The sequence below is a fragment of the Scyliorhinus torazame genome, chromosome 1 (genome assembly GCF_047496885.1).
Source record: "Scyliorhinus torazame isolate Kashiwa2021f chromosome 1, sScyTor2.1, whole genome shotgun sequence".
Lineage (NCBI taxonomy): Eukaryota > Metazoa > Chordata > Chondrichthyes > Carcharhiniformes > Scyliorhinidae > Scyliorhinus > Scyliorhinus torazame.
The window spans coordinates 304,084,685-304,099,428 of NC_092707.1; the positions used below are offsets into that span (position 1 = coordinate 304,084,685).

Consider the following 14,744-nt stretch of genomic DNA (forward strand, 5'->3'; position numbering starts at 1 on the left):
GATATATATGGGCATAAATTATTGAAGGTCAAGGGCTCAGTTTATGAAGGATACAGCATCCTGGATTTTATCAATAAGGGCATAGAGTACAAATGCAAGGAAGTTATGTCAAACCTTAATAAAAGACTGGTTCAGCTTTAAGTGGAGTGTTACATCCAGTCTGCACACCACACTTTAGGAAGGATGTGAAGCATTAGAGAGAGTGCTGAAAAGATTCACAAGAATGGTTCCAGAGATGGGGACGAGGAACTTCAGTTACAAAGATAGATTGGGAAATTGGGAGTATTCTTCTTGGAAAAAAGGTCAAGAAGATTTGATTGGGTTTTAAAATCATGAGTTGCCTTAGATAGAGTACATAGGGAGATATGGTTCCCATTGGTAGAAGGATCATGAATGCGAGGGCACAGATTTGAGGTAATTGGCAAAGGAATCAATGGCAACCTGTGGAAAAACATTATGAAGTGAGTGGTTAGGATCAGGAGTGCCGGGTGTGGTCGAGACAGGATCAATTGATGCTTTCAAAGGGAAAGTTGATAAGTATCTGAAATAGAAAATAAACTGCAGGGTTGGGGAAAAAGACAGGGGAGTGGCACTAGGTGAATTGCTCTTTCAGAGACCAGCACAGACACGACAGGCCAAATTGCCTCCTTGCGTGCTAAACTATCCGGTTATGATATTCGTGGTGTTCTCGGGAACCCGAGATTGTATTTTCAGTTATTCGAGGTCCATACGCATACTTATGATCACATTTACCCTGATTTTGCAATAAGTGTGTATGCTTAAGCTGCACAATTTATTATATACACAAACTATATTTTGCAGTTTCACAGATAAATGGTTATAAAAGCATTAAACGCTACTGTTGTGTTGAGACCGATTGACTAGAACTTATTCGATTGGCAGGACCTCACGAAGTCGCGAGCATTGTCAATAGGACTTAAATCAAACATCTGGATTGCTGCGATCTTATTGGGATTCGATGGTAGAATTTGACCATGAATTGCATATCCTATTTCAATATCGGTTCGGTGCAACCGTTATCTGACCTAAGGGGGCATCATACCCTTCACCTCGACAACGGTGCCTTAAAAGCAGCGGCGAATGGTAAACCACTCACTGGATTTCTTCTTCCCCGTTCTTCCTGGTGGCTCTGCAGTGGATGTGCCGGCTACAGACCCTCCGCCGCACTGCACTCTGCTAAAGTCGCATTGCTGCTTTTAGAATTGTTTTCGGGACGGGGCGGGGGGGAAGGCGCCTCATCTTCTTCGTGCAAGCCACCCGGTTCCAGCCATCAGGCCCACAGCAGCTCGGGCCACCATTGAATCACAACAAGCTCCGGGGGGGGGGGGGCGGGAAGAGAGAGAAGCAACTCGCCTCTGTGGCTGATCTGGCAACAATCAATCAGCGGTCCAGGAGACGGCCGGGAGGCCTGTCCAATGGGCGGAGGGTCTGGCTGGGCCGTTCCGGCTGAGCGTGGCGGTTTCCAGGTCCCCCGCCCGCCGAGGGGGGAGCGGTTTCCAGGTCCCCCTCCCGCGGTGCGCAAGCCGCAGTGCAGTAAGACCGGCGTCCGCGTAACCAAGCAACCGGGCCGTTGCTCCGACGCGCGAGAGGAGCTCACTGCGGGAATAGGCCGCGATGACACAGAAATCCCAATTAGCTGTTCTGTTTAAAGGGAGGGAAAAAGCCTGCCTTCCAAGGTAAATTTACAGAAAGTTCTCCAAACATACAGATGTAGCCCTGAAGTATTTGAGGGAGAAAAACCCCTTCGGCGGTCTCCCCGCCTCAAAGCGGCGCTCCAGCCAAATGTTCACGGTGTGTCGCTGCCGAGGGGCATGCCTAATCTACAATATTCGCTTTTACGTTTTATGTTTTAGAATTCTTATGACTTATTGTTCTCACGGCGTTAAGTTTCGACTGATGCCGTTCCGATATGAAAACCGGGCCGCGCTCTCACCCGTTTTTTGTTTACAGTTTATCTGCTTCATATTTGGTCCGATGCCGGTTCCACGCCAAGTGGAGCGCCGCGCACGCGCACACCCGTCTGCATGGAACCAGGCACTTGCGCCACTGCTGCCTCCACTTCATTCATTCTGTGTGGGCTCCACACTCGAACTGGTGTTGCTTTTTGTGTGTGTCGTTTACAGCACAGAAGGAGGCCATTCGTCTCATTCGGTCCATGCCAGCTCTTCACCGAGTAATCCAGTCAGTCCTACTCCCCTGCTAGGTCGCTTATAGTCCAGCAAGTTTATTTCCTTCAAGCACGCCCATCTTATTTCCTTTTGAAATGATTGATTGTTTTTGCATCCACCAACCTCATAGGCCAGCCATTTTCAAAGTCAGGGTCATGACCCAAGGGTGGATCACGGGCTGGTGTCTTGAGGGGCACGGGGCCATCGGTCGCAGCGTTGCCAATCGTGGGAAGAAGTGCCCAATGGCCATGACTGGCTTTTAAAAATGCTGGCTGCTACCGGCTTTCAGAATGCTGGCCATCCTGTGCATGCATGCCTTCTCAGCAATGCGCAGGCCCGGAGCCCAGCGAGGCAGACCACCTACCTCCTCCTGAATGGCATAGTGTAGGTTAGATGGCGTTTGTTTCGGTGCAACATCGTGGGCCGAAGGGCCTGTACTGCGCTGTATCGTTCTATGTCAGCTCGCTGACCCAAGAGAAGATTTTTTTAAAATTCAATACAGTCTTCCTGCCTGCACCTCGTATACTGACGTTTGGGCATGAGAGAGATTCCTCCATTTTGTAGCTTCCAGCAGTGCTGGTGTGAGCTTCAATCCATGAAGAAGAAGTGGAAAATAGGAACAAAGCAGCGTAAAGATGATTTCTTGAGGTACGGGTTTATTAATTGTGCCACTGCAAATCACGATATAAAGCTCATATGTGTTACATGCAGGGAAGCTTTGGCAAATGAAAGATTAAAACCCTCTGAACTTCAAAGGCATTTGCATGTTCAAGGACAAACCACTTAATGTTTTTCAAAGGATGGAGTGAGATGTTAAATCATCAGTTGAGATCCTTAGCAGAAATATAACATTGAATGAAAAAACAAGTGAGATTGTGAGGATCAAGCAGGCTCACCTGTCACATTAACGATATGCGAAAACGGTGGGTCGCGAAGTTCGGGCGGCATGGGTCACAAAGGCCTGCCGATGTGGGCTGCGAAGGTTGGCTGGCATGGGTCCCGAAGGATGGCTAGTTGCTAAAAATGGGTTCCGGGCAAAAAAAAGATTGAAAAACACTGTCATAGGCAACTGTTGTCAGGTCATTATCACACACTGCTTAAAAGTATTCTTGTTAACATTGGCCTCTGAAAACAAAGTTGATTTACTGAAAAGGTTGCATGTGGCATCCTACATGGCAAGTGATATTCACACCACACAAGTGCCTTGCAGACATTGACCATCTCCAACAAGATAGAATCTAACTACCTCTCCATGACATTCAACCGCATTATCATTGTTGAATTCCCCCATTATCAACATCATGGGACAATAATTAATCAGAAACTGAACTGGACCCGCCCCATAAATAAAAGAAAATTACTGCGCATTTTGGAATCTGAAACCAAAGAGAAAATGTTGGAAAATCTCAGCAGGTCTGGCAGCACGTCGGGAGAGAAAAGAGCTAACGTTTCGAGTCCAGATGACCCTTTGTCAAAGCTATAAGACAGAGAAAGTGGGAAATTCCTGTGATCAAAACCCTGTCTGGGTGAGCAAACCTTTCAGAGGGGCATGAGAAATCAAACCACAGGGTCAGTTGAAATGCAACTGGCACGTTTTTAATTTAATTATCGGACCACGCTGCATATTACCATCAGGGTAGCGCTGGCAGAGCTACTGATAGGCTGACAGCTCCAAACCCGTTTAAGCTTGGCATTTCCCAACCAAGGTGCGAAGGTGGAGAAGAAGCAAGACCTTCAGAAGAAGGATCATAACCACCAGAAGCAGGACAGAGGGTTCAAACCAGGAGATACAGTATATGCCCAGAGATTTGGAGACGACAGCCGGTGGATACCAGGGACCATAGTGGAGAAGACAGGACCAGTTTCCTATACAGTCAAAACCAGAGAACAGATGTACGCAAGCATGTGGGCCATCTCAAAGACAGGGAACCCACACCAGAAGTAGCCTGGCCAGATGCATCAGTCCCTCGTCCCCCTTGTCTACCATCTGTGAGCAAGGGCGCACAACTCTCCAAGGACCAGGGCCCAGGGTTGCCATAGATGGAAGACTCTGCCTTAGATATGGATATGGAATCCTCAGTACTTCTGGAGGACAGAATAATCAGAGACAGATAGCCAACAGGCCTCCTCCAACGATCGGCATGAAAACAACATTCCCCGACGTTTTATATACCCCCCTGTAATAATATGTAAATAGGCAAGCTAATGAAGTGTTAATTATTACATCTCTGTGTAGTTCAAACACTAGAGGGCACCACCATTTCTCTGTATATAAATCAGACCTCAGGAAGTGCTGGGTAGTTAGCAAAGGAGAAAGCCTGAGAACAGCACGAGGAGTAGATTAGTTTAGAGAGAGTTAACGTGAGGATATTATTAGTGATTACTAGATTATTGATTATTGCGAGACAGATTCAATATGACTATTATTAACTATAGCTCAATAGCATATGCAAACTTCATTTAATTAATCACTATCCAATACATTAGTTTTGTTTCAATCTAATGATTGCTGGATTCTTTGTCATCAACTCAATGGACCATTCTGGATCAAAAGACAAAGAACACAACATATTACCACCAAGGGTAATATAACACCCCCCAGTCAGCCCCTCAGCTGTTGGAAGCACAACTGCGGGCAAAGCAGTGAAGGAGGCCTACTCTGCATCCAGCAACAGAGGGACCTTCAGACTTTGGTGGGGGAGAGATGTAATAGACCCACAGGGATGACCCGATTAATCTCCCCATGAGGCTTGTGAAGTACAAGCTCCTCCGCTGATGGGCAGAGGCCCATCAGCTGGGGCAATAGAATCAACCCTTAAAAGCGGGCCCAGATTGGGACAGGCATGATCAGTAGTCTTGGTTGGAACCTATGTGCTGCACGCCGCATTGCGACCTTTTCTTTTGATTAGAAATAAACCTCTGAATCACCTTCTCAGATCTCCTCAGCTTTTATAGCTGGCCACGTCAGCAAAGTTAAATATCCAAAAGATTTTTAAAAATCCAGGATAATATTTATTGTTTGGAAGAAGGCAATGGAAGAACATATTTTTTCTATCACTGAAGAGATTTTAAAACCTTTTACTATAAACGTTAATTATCTAAACAATTGAGATAAACTTGTAGTTTGGATTTGCAGTTGTATGGCAAAACACATAATAATATAATCTTTATTATTGTCACAAGTAGGTTTACATTAACACTGCAATGAAGTTACTGTGAAAAGCCCCTAGTCGCCACATTCCGGTGCCTGTTCGGGTACACTGAGGGAGAATTCAGAATGTCCAATTCACCTAAGAAGCACGTCTTTCAGGGCTTGTGGGAGGAAACTGGAGCTCCCGGAGGAAACCCACACAGACACAGGGAGAACGTGCAGACTCCGCACAGTCAGTGACCCAATGGGAATCAAACCTAGGTCCCTGGCACTGTGAAGCAACAGTGAATAAACAAGTTAATACTAATTAGTCAGTGAAGCAAAACTGTGAATCAAAGTCATCCATATTTTAGTTTACATCAAATTAAAATGTCAGCTGTGGTTTAGTTGGTAGCACAATTGCCTTTGAACCAGAAGCTCCACTGCAGTAAAGGAGCACAGAAATTAAACCTGAACATTGCAACATGCTGATGCTTTATTTCATTTCAGGTATCCTATCTGTTGCATATGAATTAAAAATTTACGCTTCTATAGCACATTTCACAACCTCAGACCGGCCCAGAGCATTTAACAATATTAGCTTTAAATTTAGTTACTGATGTAATTGTAAGGAAAGAAGCAACTATCTCACCTGAAATGTGGCTCCACTGACAATCAAGTACTCACTTCAGGTACTGCCCCAAATGTTAGACAGGATTGATTATGTGCTCAAGTCGCTTTAGCAGAGCTTGAACTCAAAAACCACCTGACCCCAAAGTGAACGTGCTATCTCTGAGCTGAGGCTGACATCTATACACATATATTGTTAATATTCAGTTGATGTGTAACAGTAGTTGGCACCCTGATTAAAAATAGTGAGATCGACGATCCAGTCAAATATGACTCTGGACAAGTATGTAGTGTAGCCATCTGGGATGGCCATGTCCCAATTACAAAATGGACACTTGCAAAGAATGCAGGGAAAATTGGACAATACTGAGAAACAAGCAGGTGCAAAGTCTGTCTGTTGATTAGAGCCTTGGCTCTCAGACAGGACAGAAACTGCTAAGCCATCTACATACTAAAGAGCCATCGCCAGGGACAAAAGGGAAACATTTAGATAAACAATGTTAAGGCAGACACCCCGGCGCCAGAGGAGACTCAAACAAAGCAAACCAATGGCCACCTAGGACACGCTCAGCAACCAGGGAACCACCCCTCTACTGGAGGAAAATCGATGAGAATGATTGGGAAAGGCCCAATTAATTGAGGCCAAGTTCAAGGCCCGCCCAAAAGCGCGCAAAGCCCTTTTAGGTATAAAAAGTGTTCCCCAAGAGAGAATCTTTCTTCTTTGGCCTTGGCTCCCAGTGAAGAGAGACCAGCCTAGCAGCTACGCCAGACCAAGTAAGTTCCAATTCAACGCACGCTACGAGATAGACGCTCCTAGTTGCTATCCTGTAAACAGCTCAACCCAGCAGCCTCAGAACCGAGCAACGGTCATTGTTCCTCTGACAGAGTGGGCACCTGAAGCTAAGTATAGTCTTTTAGTAATAGTGATAGTTTAGGTTGTAGAGTTTTATGCATGAGTAGATTTGACTGTGTGTAAATAAATGAACATTGCTTTTGAACTTACTAAATGGTGTATCGAGTCTTTGATCAGTATTTGGTTTTTAAACCTTGTGGTGGTGTCGAAAGATACCTAGCGACTCTTGAGCAAACGTAATTAAACAGAGCCAAATTAAGAGACAACACCAAAGAGAGCAACATTTACTGGCGACTCCTGACGGGATTCGACTTAGAAGTGGCCTAACCACTCTGAGAGAACCCAAATTTGAATTGAGAATCCAATTGGAAACAGAAAAACCACAAGCGTAAGAACAGTACTGATCAAGCCTCTGAGATTCGGAAGTGTGTTAATGCATGTGTACGAACAGGGATATAGGTAAGCCTGAGAGATTTTGTTGCGTAAAACTGTCGGGAGATTTGTAGGCCGGAAATTAGCGTAAGCCGTACCCGTGTTTACATAACCACTTTATCACCCCCTGTTCCAAATTCAGTAGAGAACCTAGATAGAGAAAATGGCAATGAAGGCAATGGAACGCTTATGAACCCCCAGGAATTCCATGTCACAGTAGAGTAGGACAGTGTCCCGTTTGGGAAGAAGAGATCAGGAAATATCTCAAGGGGAAAGGATGACCCCTTTGGAGTGAATTCTGCGAAAATGATGAAACAGGTCCCGGGAGTATAGGACATACTTGGTGGGAGAACCTGTCAGAGATACACAAGAAGAGCTTAGGGGACTTCCGGTTGCGGCGATGCCCAGCTAAGCCGCACGTTTCGGCGGCTCCAGCTCAAACGGACCTTCGGGCTCTTTTAAGAGCCCCAACGGGGAATTTTTTCAGGACGAAACCCGGTGTGGGGTGAGTTAACAGGGAGACCCCCCAACGAAAGAGAAAAATATCGGCGGCGGCGGCTACATCGCGAAGAATCCTCGACGATAGGGATAGGAGGAAAAAAGAAGCAAGATGGCGGCGGAGAAAGCCCAGGCGACATGGGGGCCCGATCAAGACGAATTCTTAAGACGGTGTGTGGAGCTACTTAAGAAGGAGGTGCTGACCCCGATGCTACAGGCAATTGAGGGGCTTAAGGAGGCACAAAGGACCCAGGAGACAGAGCTCCGCGTGGTGGAGCAGAAGGTGACGGATAATGAAGACGGGATCCTGGGCCTGGCGGTCAAAACACAGACGCACGAGGCGCTCCACAAAAAGTGCATTGAAAGGATTGAGGCCCTAGAAAACAGAGCACGAAGGAAGAACCTTCGGATCCTGGGTCTCCCTGAGGGAGTGGAAGGAGCGGACTGCGGGGCTTACGTGAGCACGATGCTAAGTTCGCTGATGGGAGCTGAGGCCCCTTCGGGCCCCTTAGAAGTGGAGGGGGCTCATCGGGACCCTGTGAGGAGACCAAAGGCGGGAGAACCACCTAGGGCGACAATCGTGCGATTTCACCGCTTTAATGATAGAGAAGTGGTTCTGAGATGGGCCAAAAAGGTACGGAGTAGTAGATGGGAGAATGCGGTGGTACGGGTGTACCAGGATTGGAGTGCGGAGGTGGCGAGAAGGAGGGCGAGTTTTAATCGAGCCAAGGAGGTGCTACACAAGAAGAAGGTGAAGTTCGGGATGCTGCAGCCGGCGCGACTATGGGTCACGTACCAGGAGAGACATCACTACTTCAAAACGGCGGAAGAAGCATGGACCTTTATTAAAGACGAGAAACTGGATCGGAACTGAGGGACTGATATTAGAGGGAAATGTCACTGTCGATGTATATAGAGATGTAAATTGGGAAGGGGGGGACACTAAGAAATGTGGGCGCGGTGGGGGGAAAGAAGAGACATAGGCGGAGGATGAGGAATGGGAGTGGGGCGGGAGAGGGAGCTGCGCCACAAGGGGCGGGACAGCTACAGAGAATATGGAGCCTACTGTCCTTGTTCCCGCCCCAGAAAGGCGATGGCGGGAAGATAGGCACAAGGTAGATGGGAGTTCCCCACACGGGGGGGTCAAGGAGTGAGCGGGAGAAGCCGGGGTCAGTTGAAATCAGCTGACTTTCGGAAGTAATATGGGGGGAGCAATCACGCTAGATGGGGATCTAGCGGGGGGGGGGGGATAACTGGGTTGCTGCTGCAGAAATCAAAGAGGAACTGGCTAAAGAAAGGGTGGTCGGGGCTGGAATGCGCCACCTGGGGAACGAGTGGGAGCGCGGAATCGGGATGTGGGACTGGCCTAGAGAGGGCGATGGCTAGTCGACACGGGAAGGGGGCAGGTAGCCCCCCCAGTGCGGCTGATCACGTGGAACGTGAGAGGCCTAAATGGACCGATTAAAAGGGCCCGAGTGTTCGCGCACTTGAAAGGACTGAGGGCAGACGTGGCTATGCTCCAGGAGACGCACCTGAAGGTGGCGGACCAAGTTAGGTTAAGGAAAGGATGGGTGGGACAGGTGTTCCATTCAGGGCTGGATGCAAAGAATAGAGGGGTGGCCATACTGGTGGGGAAACGGGTATCATTCGAAGCTAGGAGCATTGTAGCAGATAGTGGAGGCAGATATGTGATGGTGAGTGGCAGGCTGGAGGGAATGGAGGTCGTGTTGGTTAACGTATATGCCCCGAATTGGGATGATGCGGGATTCATGAAGCGGATGCTGGGACGTATACCGGACCTGGAGGTAGGAAACTTGATAATGGGGGGAGACTTCAACACCGTGCTGGACCCAGGGTTAGATAGATCCAGATCTAAGACCGGAAGAAGGCCGGCAGCGGCCAAGGTGCTTAAGGGGTTTATGGACCAAATGGGGGGAGTGGATCCATGGCGATTTGTTAGACCGAAGGCCAAGGAGTTCTCCTTCTTCTCCCATGTTCACAAGGTGTACTCCCGGATAGATTTTTTTGTTTTGGGAAGGTCGTTGATCTCGAGGGTGGAAGAAACTGAGTATTCAGCCATAGCTATCTCGGATCATGCCCCACATTGGGTGGACCTGGAACTAGGAGAGGAGATGGAGCAGCGTGCACTCTGGCGATTAGATGTGGGATTGTTGGCGGATGAGGGAGTCTGTGGAAGGGTGCGGGGATGTATCGAGAGATACCTGGAGGCCAATGACGACAGGGAGGTCTGAGTGGGAGTGGTATGGGAAGCACTAAAGGCGGTGGTCAGAGGAGAGCTGATCTCCATCAGGGCCCACAAAGGGAAAACAGAGGCCAGGGAAAGATTGCTGGGGGAGATCTTAAGGGTGGACAAAGAATATGCGGAGACCCCGGAGGAGGGACTGTACAGGGAGAGACGACGACTCCAGACGGAGTTCGACCTTCTGACCACCAGGAGGGCGGAGGTGCTGTGGAGGAAGGCACAGGGGATGAGATATGAATATGGGGAAAAGGCTAGTCGCCTGTTGGCCCATCAGCTGCGAAAGAGGACAGCGGCGAGGGAGATAGGGGGAATTAGAGACGAAAAGGGAGCTATGGTGTGGAGAGCAGGGAAGATAAACGAGGTGTTTAAGACCTTTTACGAAAGACTTTATAGGTCCCAACCCCCGGAGGGAAAAGAGGAGATGCGGCAGTTTTTGGACCAATTAAGGTTCCCGACGGTGGAGGAGCAGAAGGTGGAAGGCCTGGGGGCACCAATTGGGGTGGACGAGGTTACCAAGGGGCTGGGGAACATGCAGGCAGGGAAGGCCCCGGGACCAGATGGGTTCCCGGTGGAATTTTATAGAAAATATGTGGACTTGCTGGCCCCGCTGTTGGTGAGGACTTTTAACGAGGCCAGGGAAGGAGGGACTCTACCCCCGACAATGTCGGAGGCGACGATATCGCTAATTTTGAAGCGGGATAAAGATCCGCTGCAGTGCGGGTCCTATAGGCCTATTTCACTACTAAATGTGGACGCCAAATTGCTAGCAAAGGTGCTGGAAACGAGGAGAGAGGACTGTGTCCCGGGGGTGGTGCACGAAGACCAGACAGGATTCGTAAAGGGGAGACAACTAAATGTCAACGTGCGACGGCTATTAGGGGTGATAATGATGCCCTCAGCAGAGGGGGAGGCAGAGATAGTGGCGGCAATGGATGCAGAGAAGGCATTTGATAGGGTGGAGTGGGGGTATCTGTGGGAGGCGCTGAGGAGGTTCGGGTTCGGGGACGGGTTTGTTAGCTGGGTCATACTCCTCTATGGGGCCCCAATGGCAAGTGTGGTCACGGGTCGGCACAGATCGGAGTATTTCCGACTATACAGGGGAACAAGACAGGGATGCCCGCTATCTCCATTACTGTTCGCGTTGGCAATTGAACCACTGGCCATGGCGCTGAGAGACTCCAGAAAATAGAGAGGGGTGATTAGAGGGGGAGAAGAACACCGAGTGTCACTCTACGCGGATGACCTACTGTTGTATGTGACGGACCCAGTGGGGGGGATGACAGAGGTCATGCAGATATTGAGGAAGTTCGGAGATTTCTCGGGATATAGGCTTAACATGGAAAAGAGTGAACTTTTCGTGATACACCCTGGGGACCAGAGTAGAGGGATAGATGGCCTGCCTTTAAGGAAAGTGGAAATAAACTTTCGATACCTGGTGATTCAGATAGCCAGGAGCTGGGGAACCTTGCACAGACTTAATCTGACACGACTGGTGGAACAAATGGAAGAGGACTTCAAGAGGTGGGATATGCAGCCACTGTCACTGGCGGGCAGAGTGCAGGCAATTAAGATGATGGTCCTCCCGAGGTTCCTATTTGTATTCCAATGTCTCCCTATACTGATCACTAAGGCCTTCTTTAAAAAAATAGACAGGAGCATCACGAGCTTCTGGCAGGGAAAGTTCCGAGGGTAAGGAGGGGGTTCTTACAACGTAGTAGAGACAGAGGGGGACTGACGCTGCCGAATTTGGGCGACTACTACTGGGCCGCCAATGTGGCGATGATCCGTAAATGGATGATAGAGGGAGAGGGAGCGGCGTGGAAAAGATTAGAGAGAAAGTCATGTAAAGGGACGAGTCTAGAGGCGCTGGTGACGGCGCCACTACCGTTCTCACCAAAAAAATTTACCACAAACCCAGTGGTGGCGGCAACATTAAATAATTGGGGGCAATGGAGGCAACAGAGAGGTGTGCTGGGAGCCCTGGTGGGGTCCCCAATTAGGAACAACCATAGGTTTGCCCCAGGGAGGATGGATGGAGGATTCCAGAGCTGGCACCAGATGGGAATTAGGAGGGTGGGAGATTTATTTATAGACGGGATGTTTGCGAGCTTGGGAGCGTTGGAGGAAAAGTATAAGCTGCCCCGGGGAAATTTCTTTAGGTATATGCAGGTGAGGGCGTTCACAAGACAACAGGTGAGGGAATTTCCATTGCTCCCGACACAGGGGATCCAGGATAGAATGCTCTCAGGGGGTGTGGGTCGGGGAGGGCAAGGTGTCAGAGATATACCGAGAGATGAGAGAAGAGGGGGAGGAGCTGGTGGGCGAACTGAAAGGAAAGTGTGAAGAAGAGCTCGGGGAGGAGATAGAGGAGGGTCTGTGGGCTGATGCCCTAAGCAGGGTAAATTCCTCTTCCTCGTGTGCCAGGCTTAGCCTGATTCAATTTAAGGTGCTACATAGAGCACACATAACGGGAGCAAGGTTGGGCAGCTTCTTCGGAGCGGAGGACAAGTGTGGGAGGTGCGGCGGAAGCCCGGCAAACCACACACATATGTTTTGGTTGTGCCCGGCACTGGAGGGGTATTGGAGGGGAGTGACGGGAGTGATTTTGAAGGTGGTGAAGGTCCAGGTCAAACCAGGCTGGGGATTAGCTTTATTTGGAGTTGCGGACGAGCCGGGAGTGCAGGAGGCGAAGGAGGCCGATGTCGTGGCCTTTGCGTCCCTAGTAGCCTGGCGTAGGATTTTACTCATGTGAAAGGAAGCGAAACCCCCTGGACTGGAGGCCTGGATAAACGATATGGCGGGGTTCATAAAACTGGAGCAGATTAAGTTTGCACTGAGAGGATCGGCTCAAGGGTTCACCAGACGGTGGCAACCATTCCTCGACTACCTAGCGGAACGTTAGAGGGAAGATAGATGACCAGCAGCAGCAACCCAGGGGGGAGGGGGGGGGGAAAGTTTCATTTTATGTTATTTGGTTAGTTTACCATGTTAGTTAGTTACTCTTTATTAGATTGTAGTTATCATGTTACTTGTACTGTTAAATTTTCTTTATGTTTGATGTGTAAGGGGGAAAATTGTGAATGAAAAATTTCAATAAAATATATTTTTTTTTTAAAAAGAAAAAAAAAGAAGAGCTTAGGGAAAGCTCACAAGCCGATGGCAATCGTGTCCTGCTTGGCACAATTGCGAGGCACAGAGGAGGTCGTTAGGACGCTCCGTAGAGAGATAGAGGAGAGAGACAGAAGTAGTGAATTAGACGTGAGCAAAGTAGAGAAGGAGAATAGAGATTTAAAAGAGCAGTCAGCAGCATGGGACAGAGGTGGATGATGCCAAGAGGGCACATCAGTCTTGTCTCACGCATTTGAACAGTTTTCAGACGCAATATGATAAGGCCTACCAGGACACGCAACGTGCGGTCTTGGTAAGACAGGAGACCGAGCAACAAGTTGAGAAATTGCAGAAACAGTGCAATGAGTTAAAAGCAGCCCTACGAGCACTCCATACTTCCACGACGGAACAAAGGCAGAGCTCCGTAGACCACGCAAAGTGCCGGAAGCAAATTGCAGAATTGCAATCTCTGCTTTCCGTTCAAAATGGGTTTCAAAGCACATTTGGACCACAATTAGATCAAGAAACCGGCCCGACTGGCAGGAATTAAACGAGACTGCCCATAGATACGTACATGGGACATGTACGCAGGAAAAACCCCAGAAAAGGAAAGCGCCCCAACCCCCCAACCGAGCAGGCAGAACACACCCCCATGAACCCTGTAACCACACCGCAGGTCCGCAGGAGAAGGAGAAGCAGATTTCCTTTATACAACCCCGTTAACCGTGACCCAATTACGTGACGCGTGTGGAAAAATTACACCATTCCTTCCCACTTCAGACCCCCACCAATTTTTCGTGAAAGTCAAACAACACCATGTACGGCCTGGACGAAAAGGAGCAAGTGAAGCTCACAGTTTTGAGCCTCGACCCTTCAGTTGTGGCAGCTCTTCCCGACCCACAGAATGTTGGAGGAGACACACTCCAAGAGATGCACACAGCGATCCCTGATGCGATCGGCTTTAACAGAGGAGACCCCGTAGAAGGCCGAAATAAGTGTAGGCAAAAGAAGACAGAGCACCCCACAGCGTTTGCTGGACGCTTGTGGATACACATCACAGCAGTTTTCGGAGAGTTAGCCCGCTCCCATTTGTCCCCAGATAATATGGCCAAATGGACCCGAATTCTAGTCTCCCATGCCACAGACGCAGGACGAAAAGCTTGTGCAAATTATGACCCCTCAGATGAGGCCCACAATGAAAAATGGATTTTGAAGAGATTGTCCCGCGCTTGGGAGCAATCAATTGCAGGCAAAACCGCATTGACAACACCTAATGAAGAGCAGGCAGAGATGAACCCAGTTAAAGCACACAAGGACCCCGCATGGGTAAATGAGGGCAGGAACACCCCACCCCAGCCCAAAGCTCAGGAATGCTACAACTGTGGCCAGTTAGGATACTTTGCACGAGAGTGCAACGCACCCCAAAAGCAGCAGAGAAACCAACAGACAGGCACCCTAAACAATAATAGGGCAAAGCCGATCCATAGCGTTAGCGCCCGTTCAGAGAATGCAGACATGAACGGCACCGACTGACGGTGTTCGGGCTCCCCAACTTGGGTCTGCGACACCCTTTGGGACAAGTCTGGTAGATCGGTAGTGGCAGGCAAAGTTCGGGGACAACCTGTAGAATTTCTTTGGGAC

The 14,744-nt window shown here is 49.0% G+C and overlaps 2 protein-coding genes across 11 annotated transcripts in view; one reads left to right on the top strand and one right to left on the bottom strand.

The window, feature by feature from the left end:
- The window catches only part of sanbr (SANT and BTB domain regulator of CSR), a 268,809-nt gene extending 266,809 nt beyond the window's left edge, over positions 1-2,000 (bottom strand). For 6 of the 7 annotated variants that reach the window (XM_072507791.1, XM_072507788.1, XM_072507795.1 and 3 more), the window contains exon 1: positions 1,118-1,428. The gene's annotated coding sequence lies outside the window, so the exon portion shown is untranslated. Of the gene's footprint in view, positions 1-1,117; positions 1,429-1,954 lie in introns of those variants that run through there. The other variant, XM_072507794.1, reaches the window with a different exon arrangement.
- Positions 1,548-14,744, top strand: part of LOC140423598 (uncharacterized) — a 75,214-nt gene continuing 62,017 nt past the window's right edge. Inside the window, exon 1 of one of the 4 annotated variants that reach the window (XR_011947648.1) lies at positions 1,548-1,697. The gene's annotated coding sequence lies outside the window, so the exon portion shown is untranslated. Of the gene's footprint in view, positions 1,698-2,535; positions 2,838-14,744 lie in introns of those variants that run through there. The other 3 variants (XM_072507798.1, XM_072507796.1, XM_072507797.1) reach the window with 3 other exon arrangements.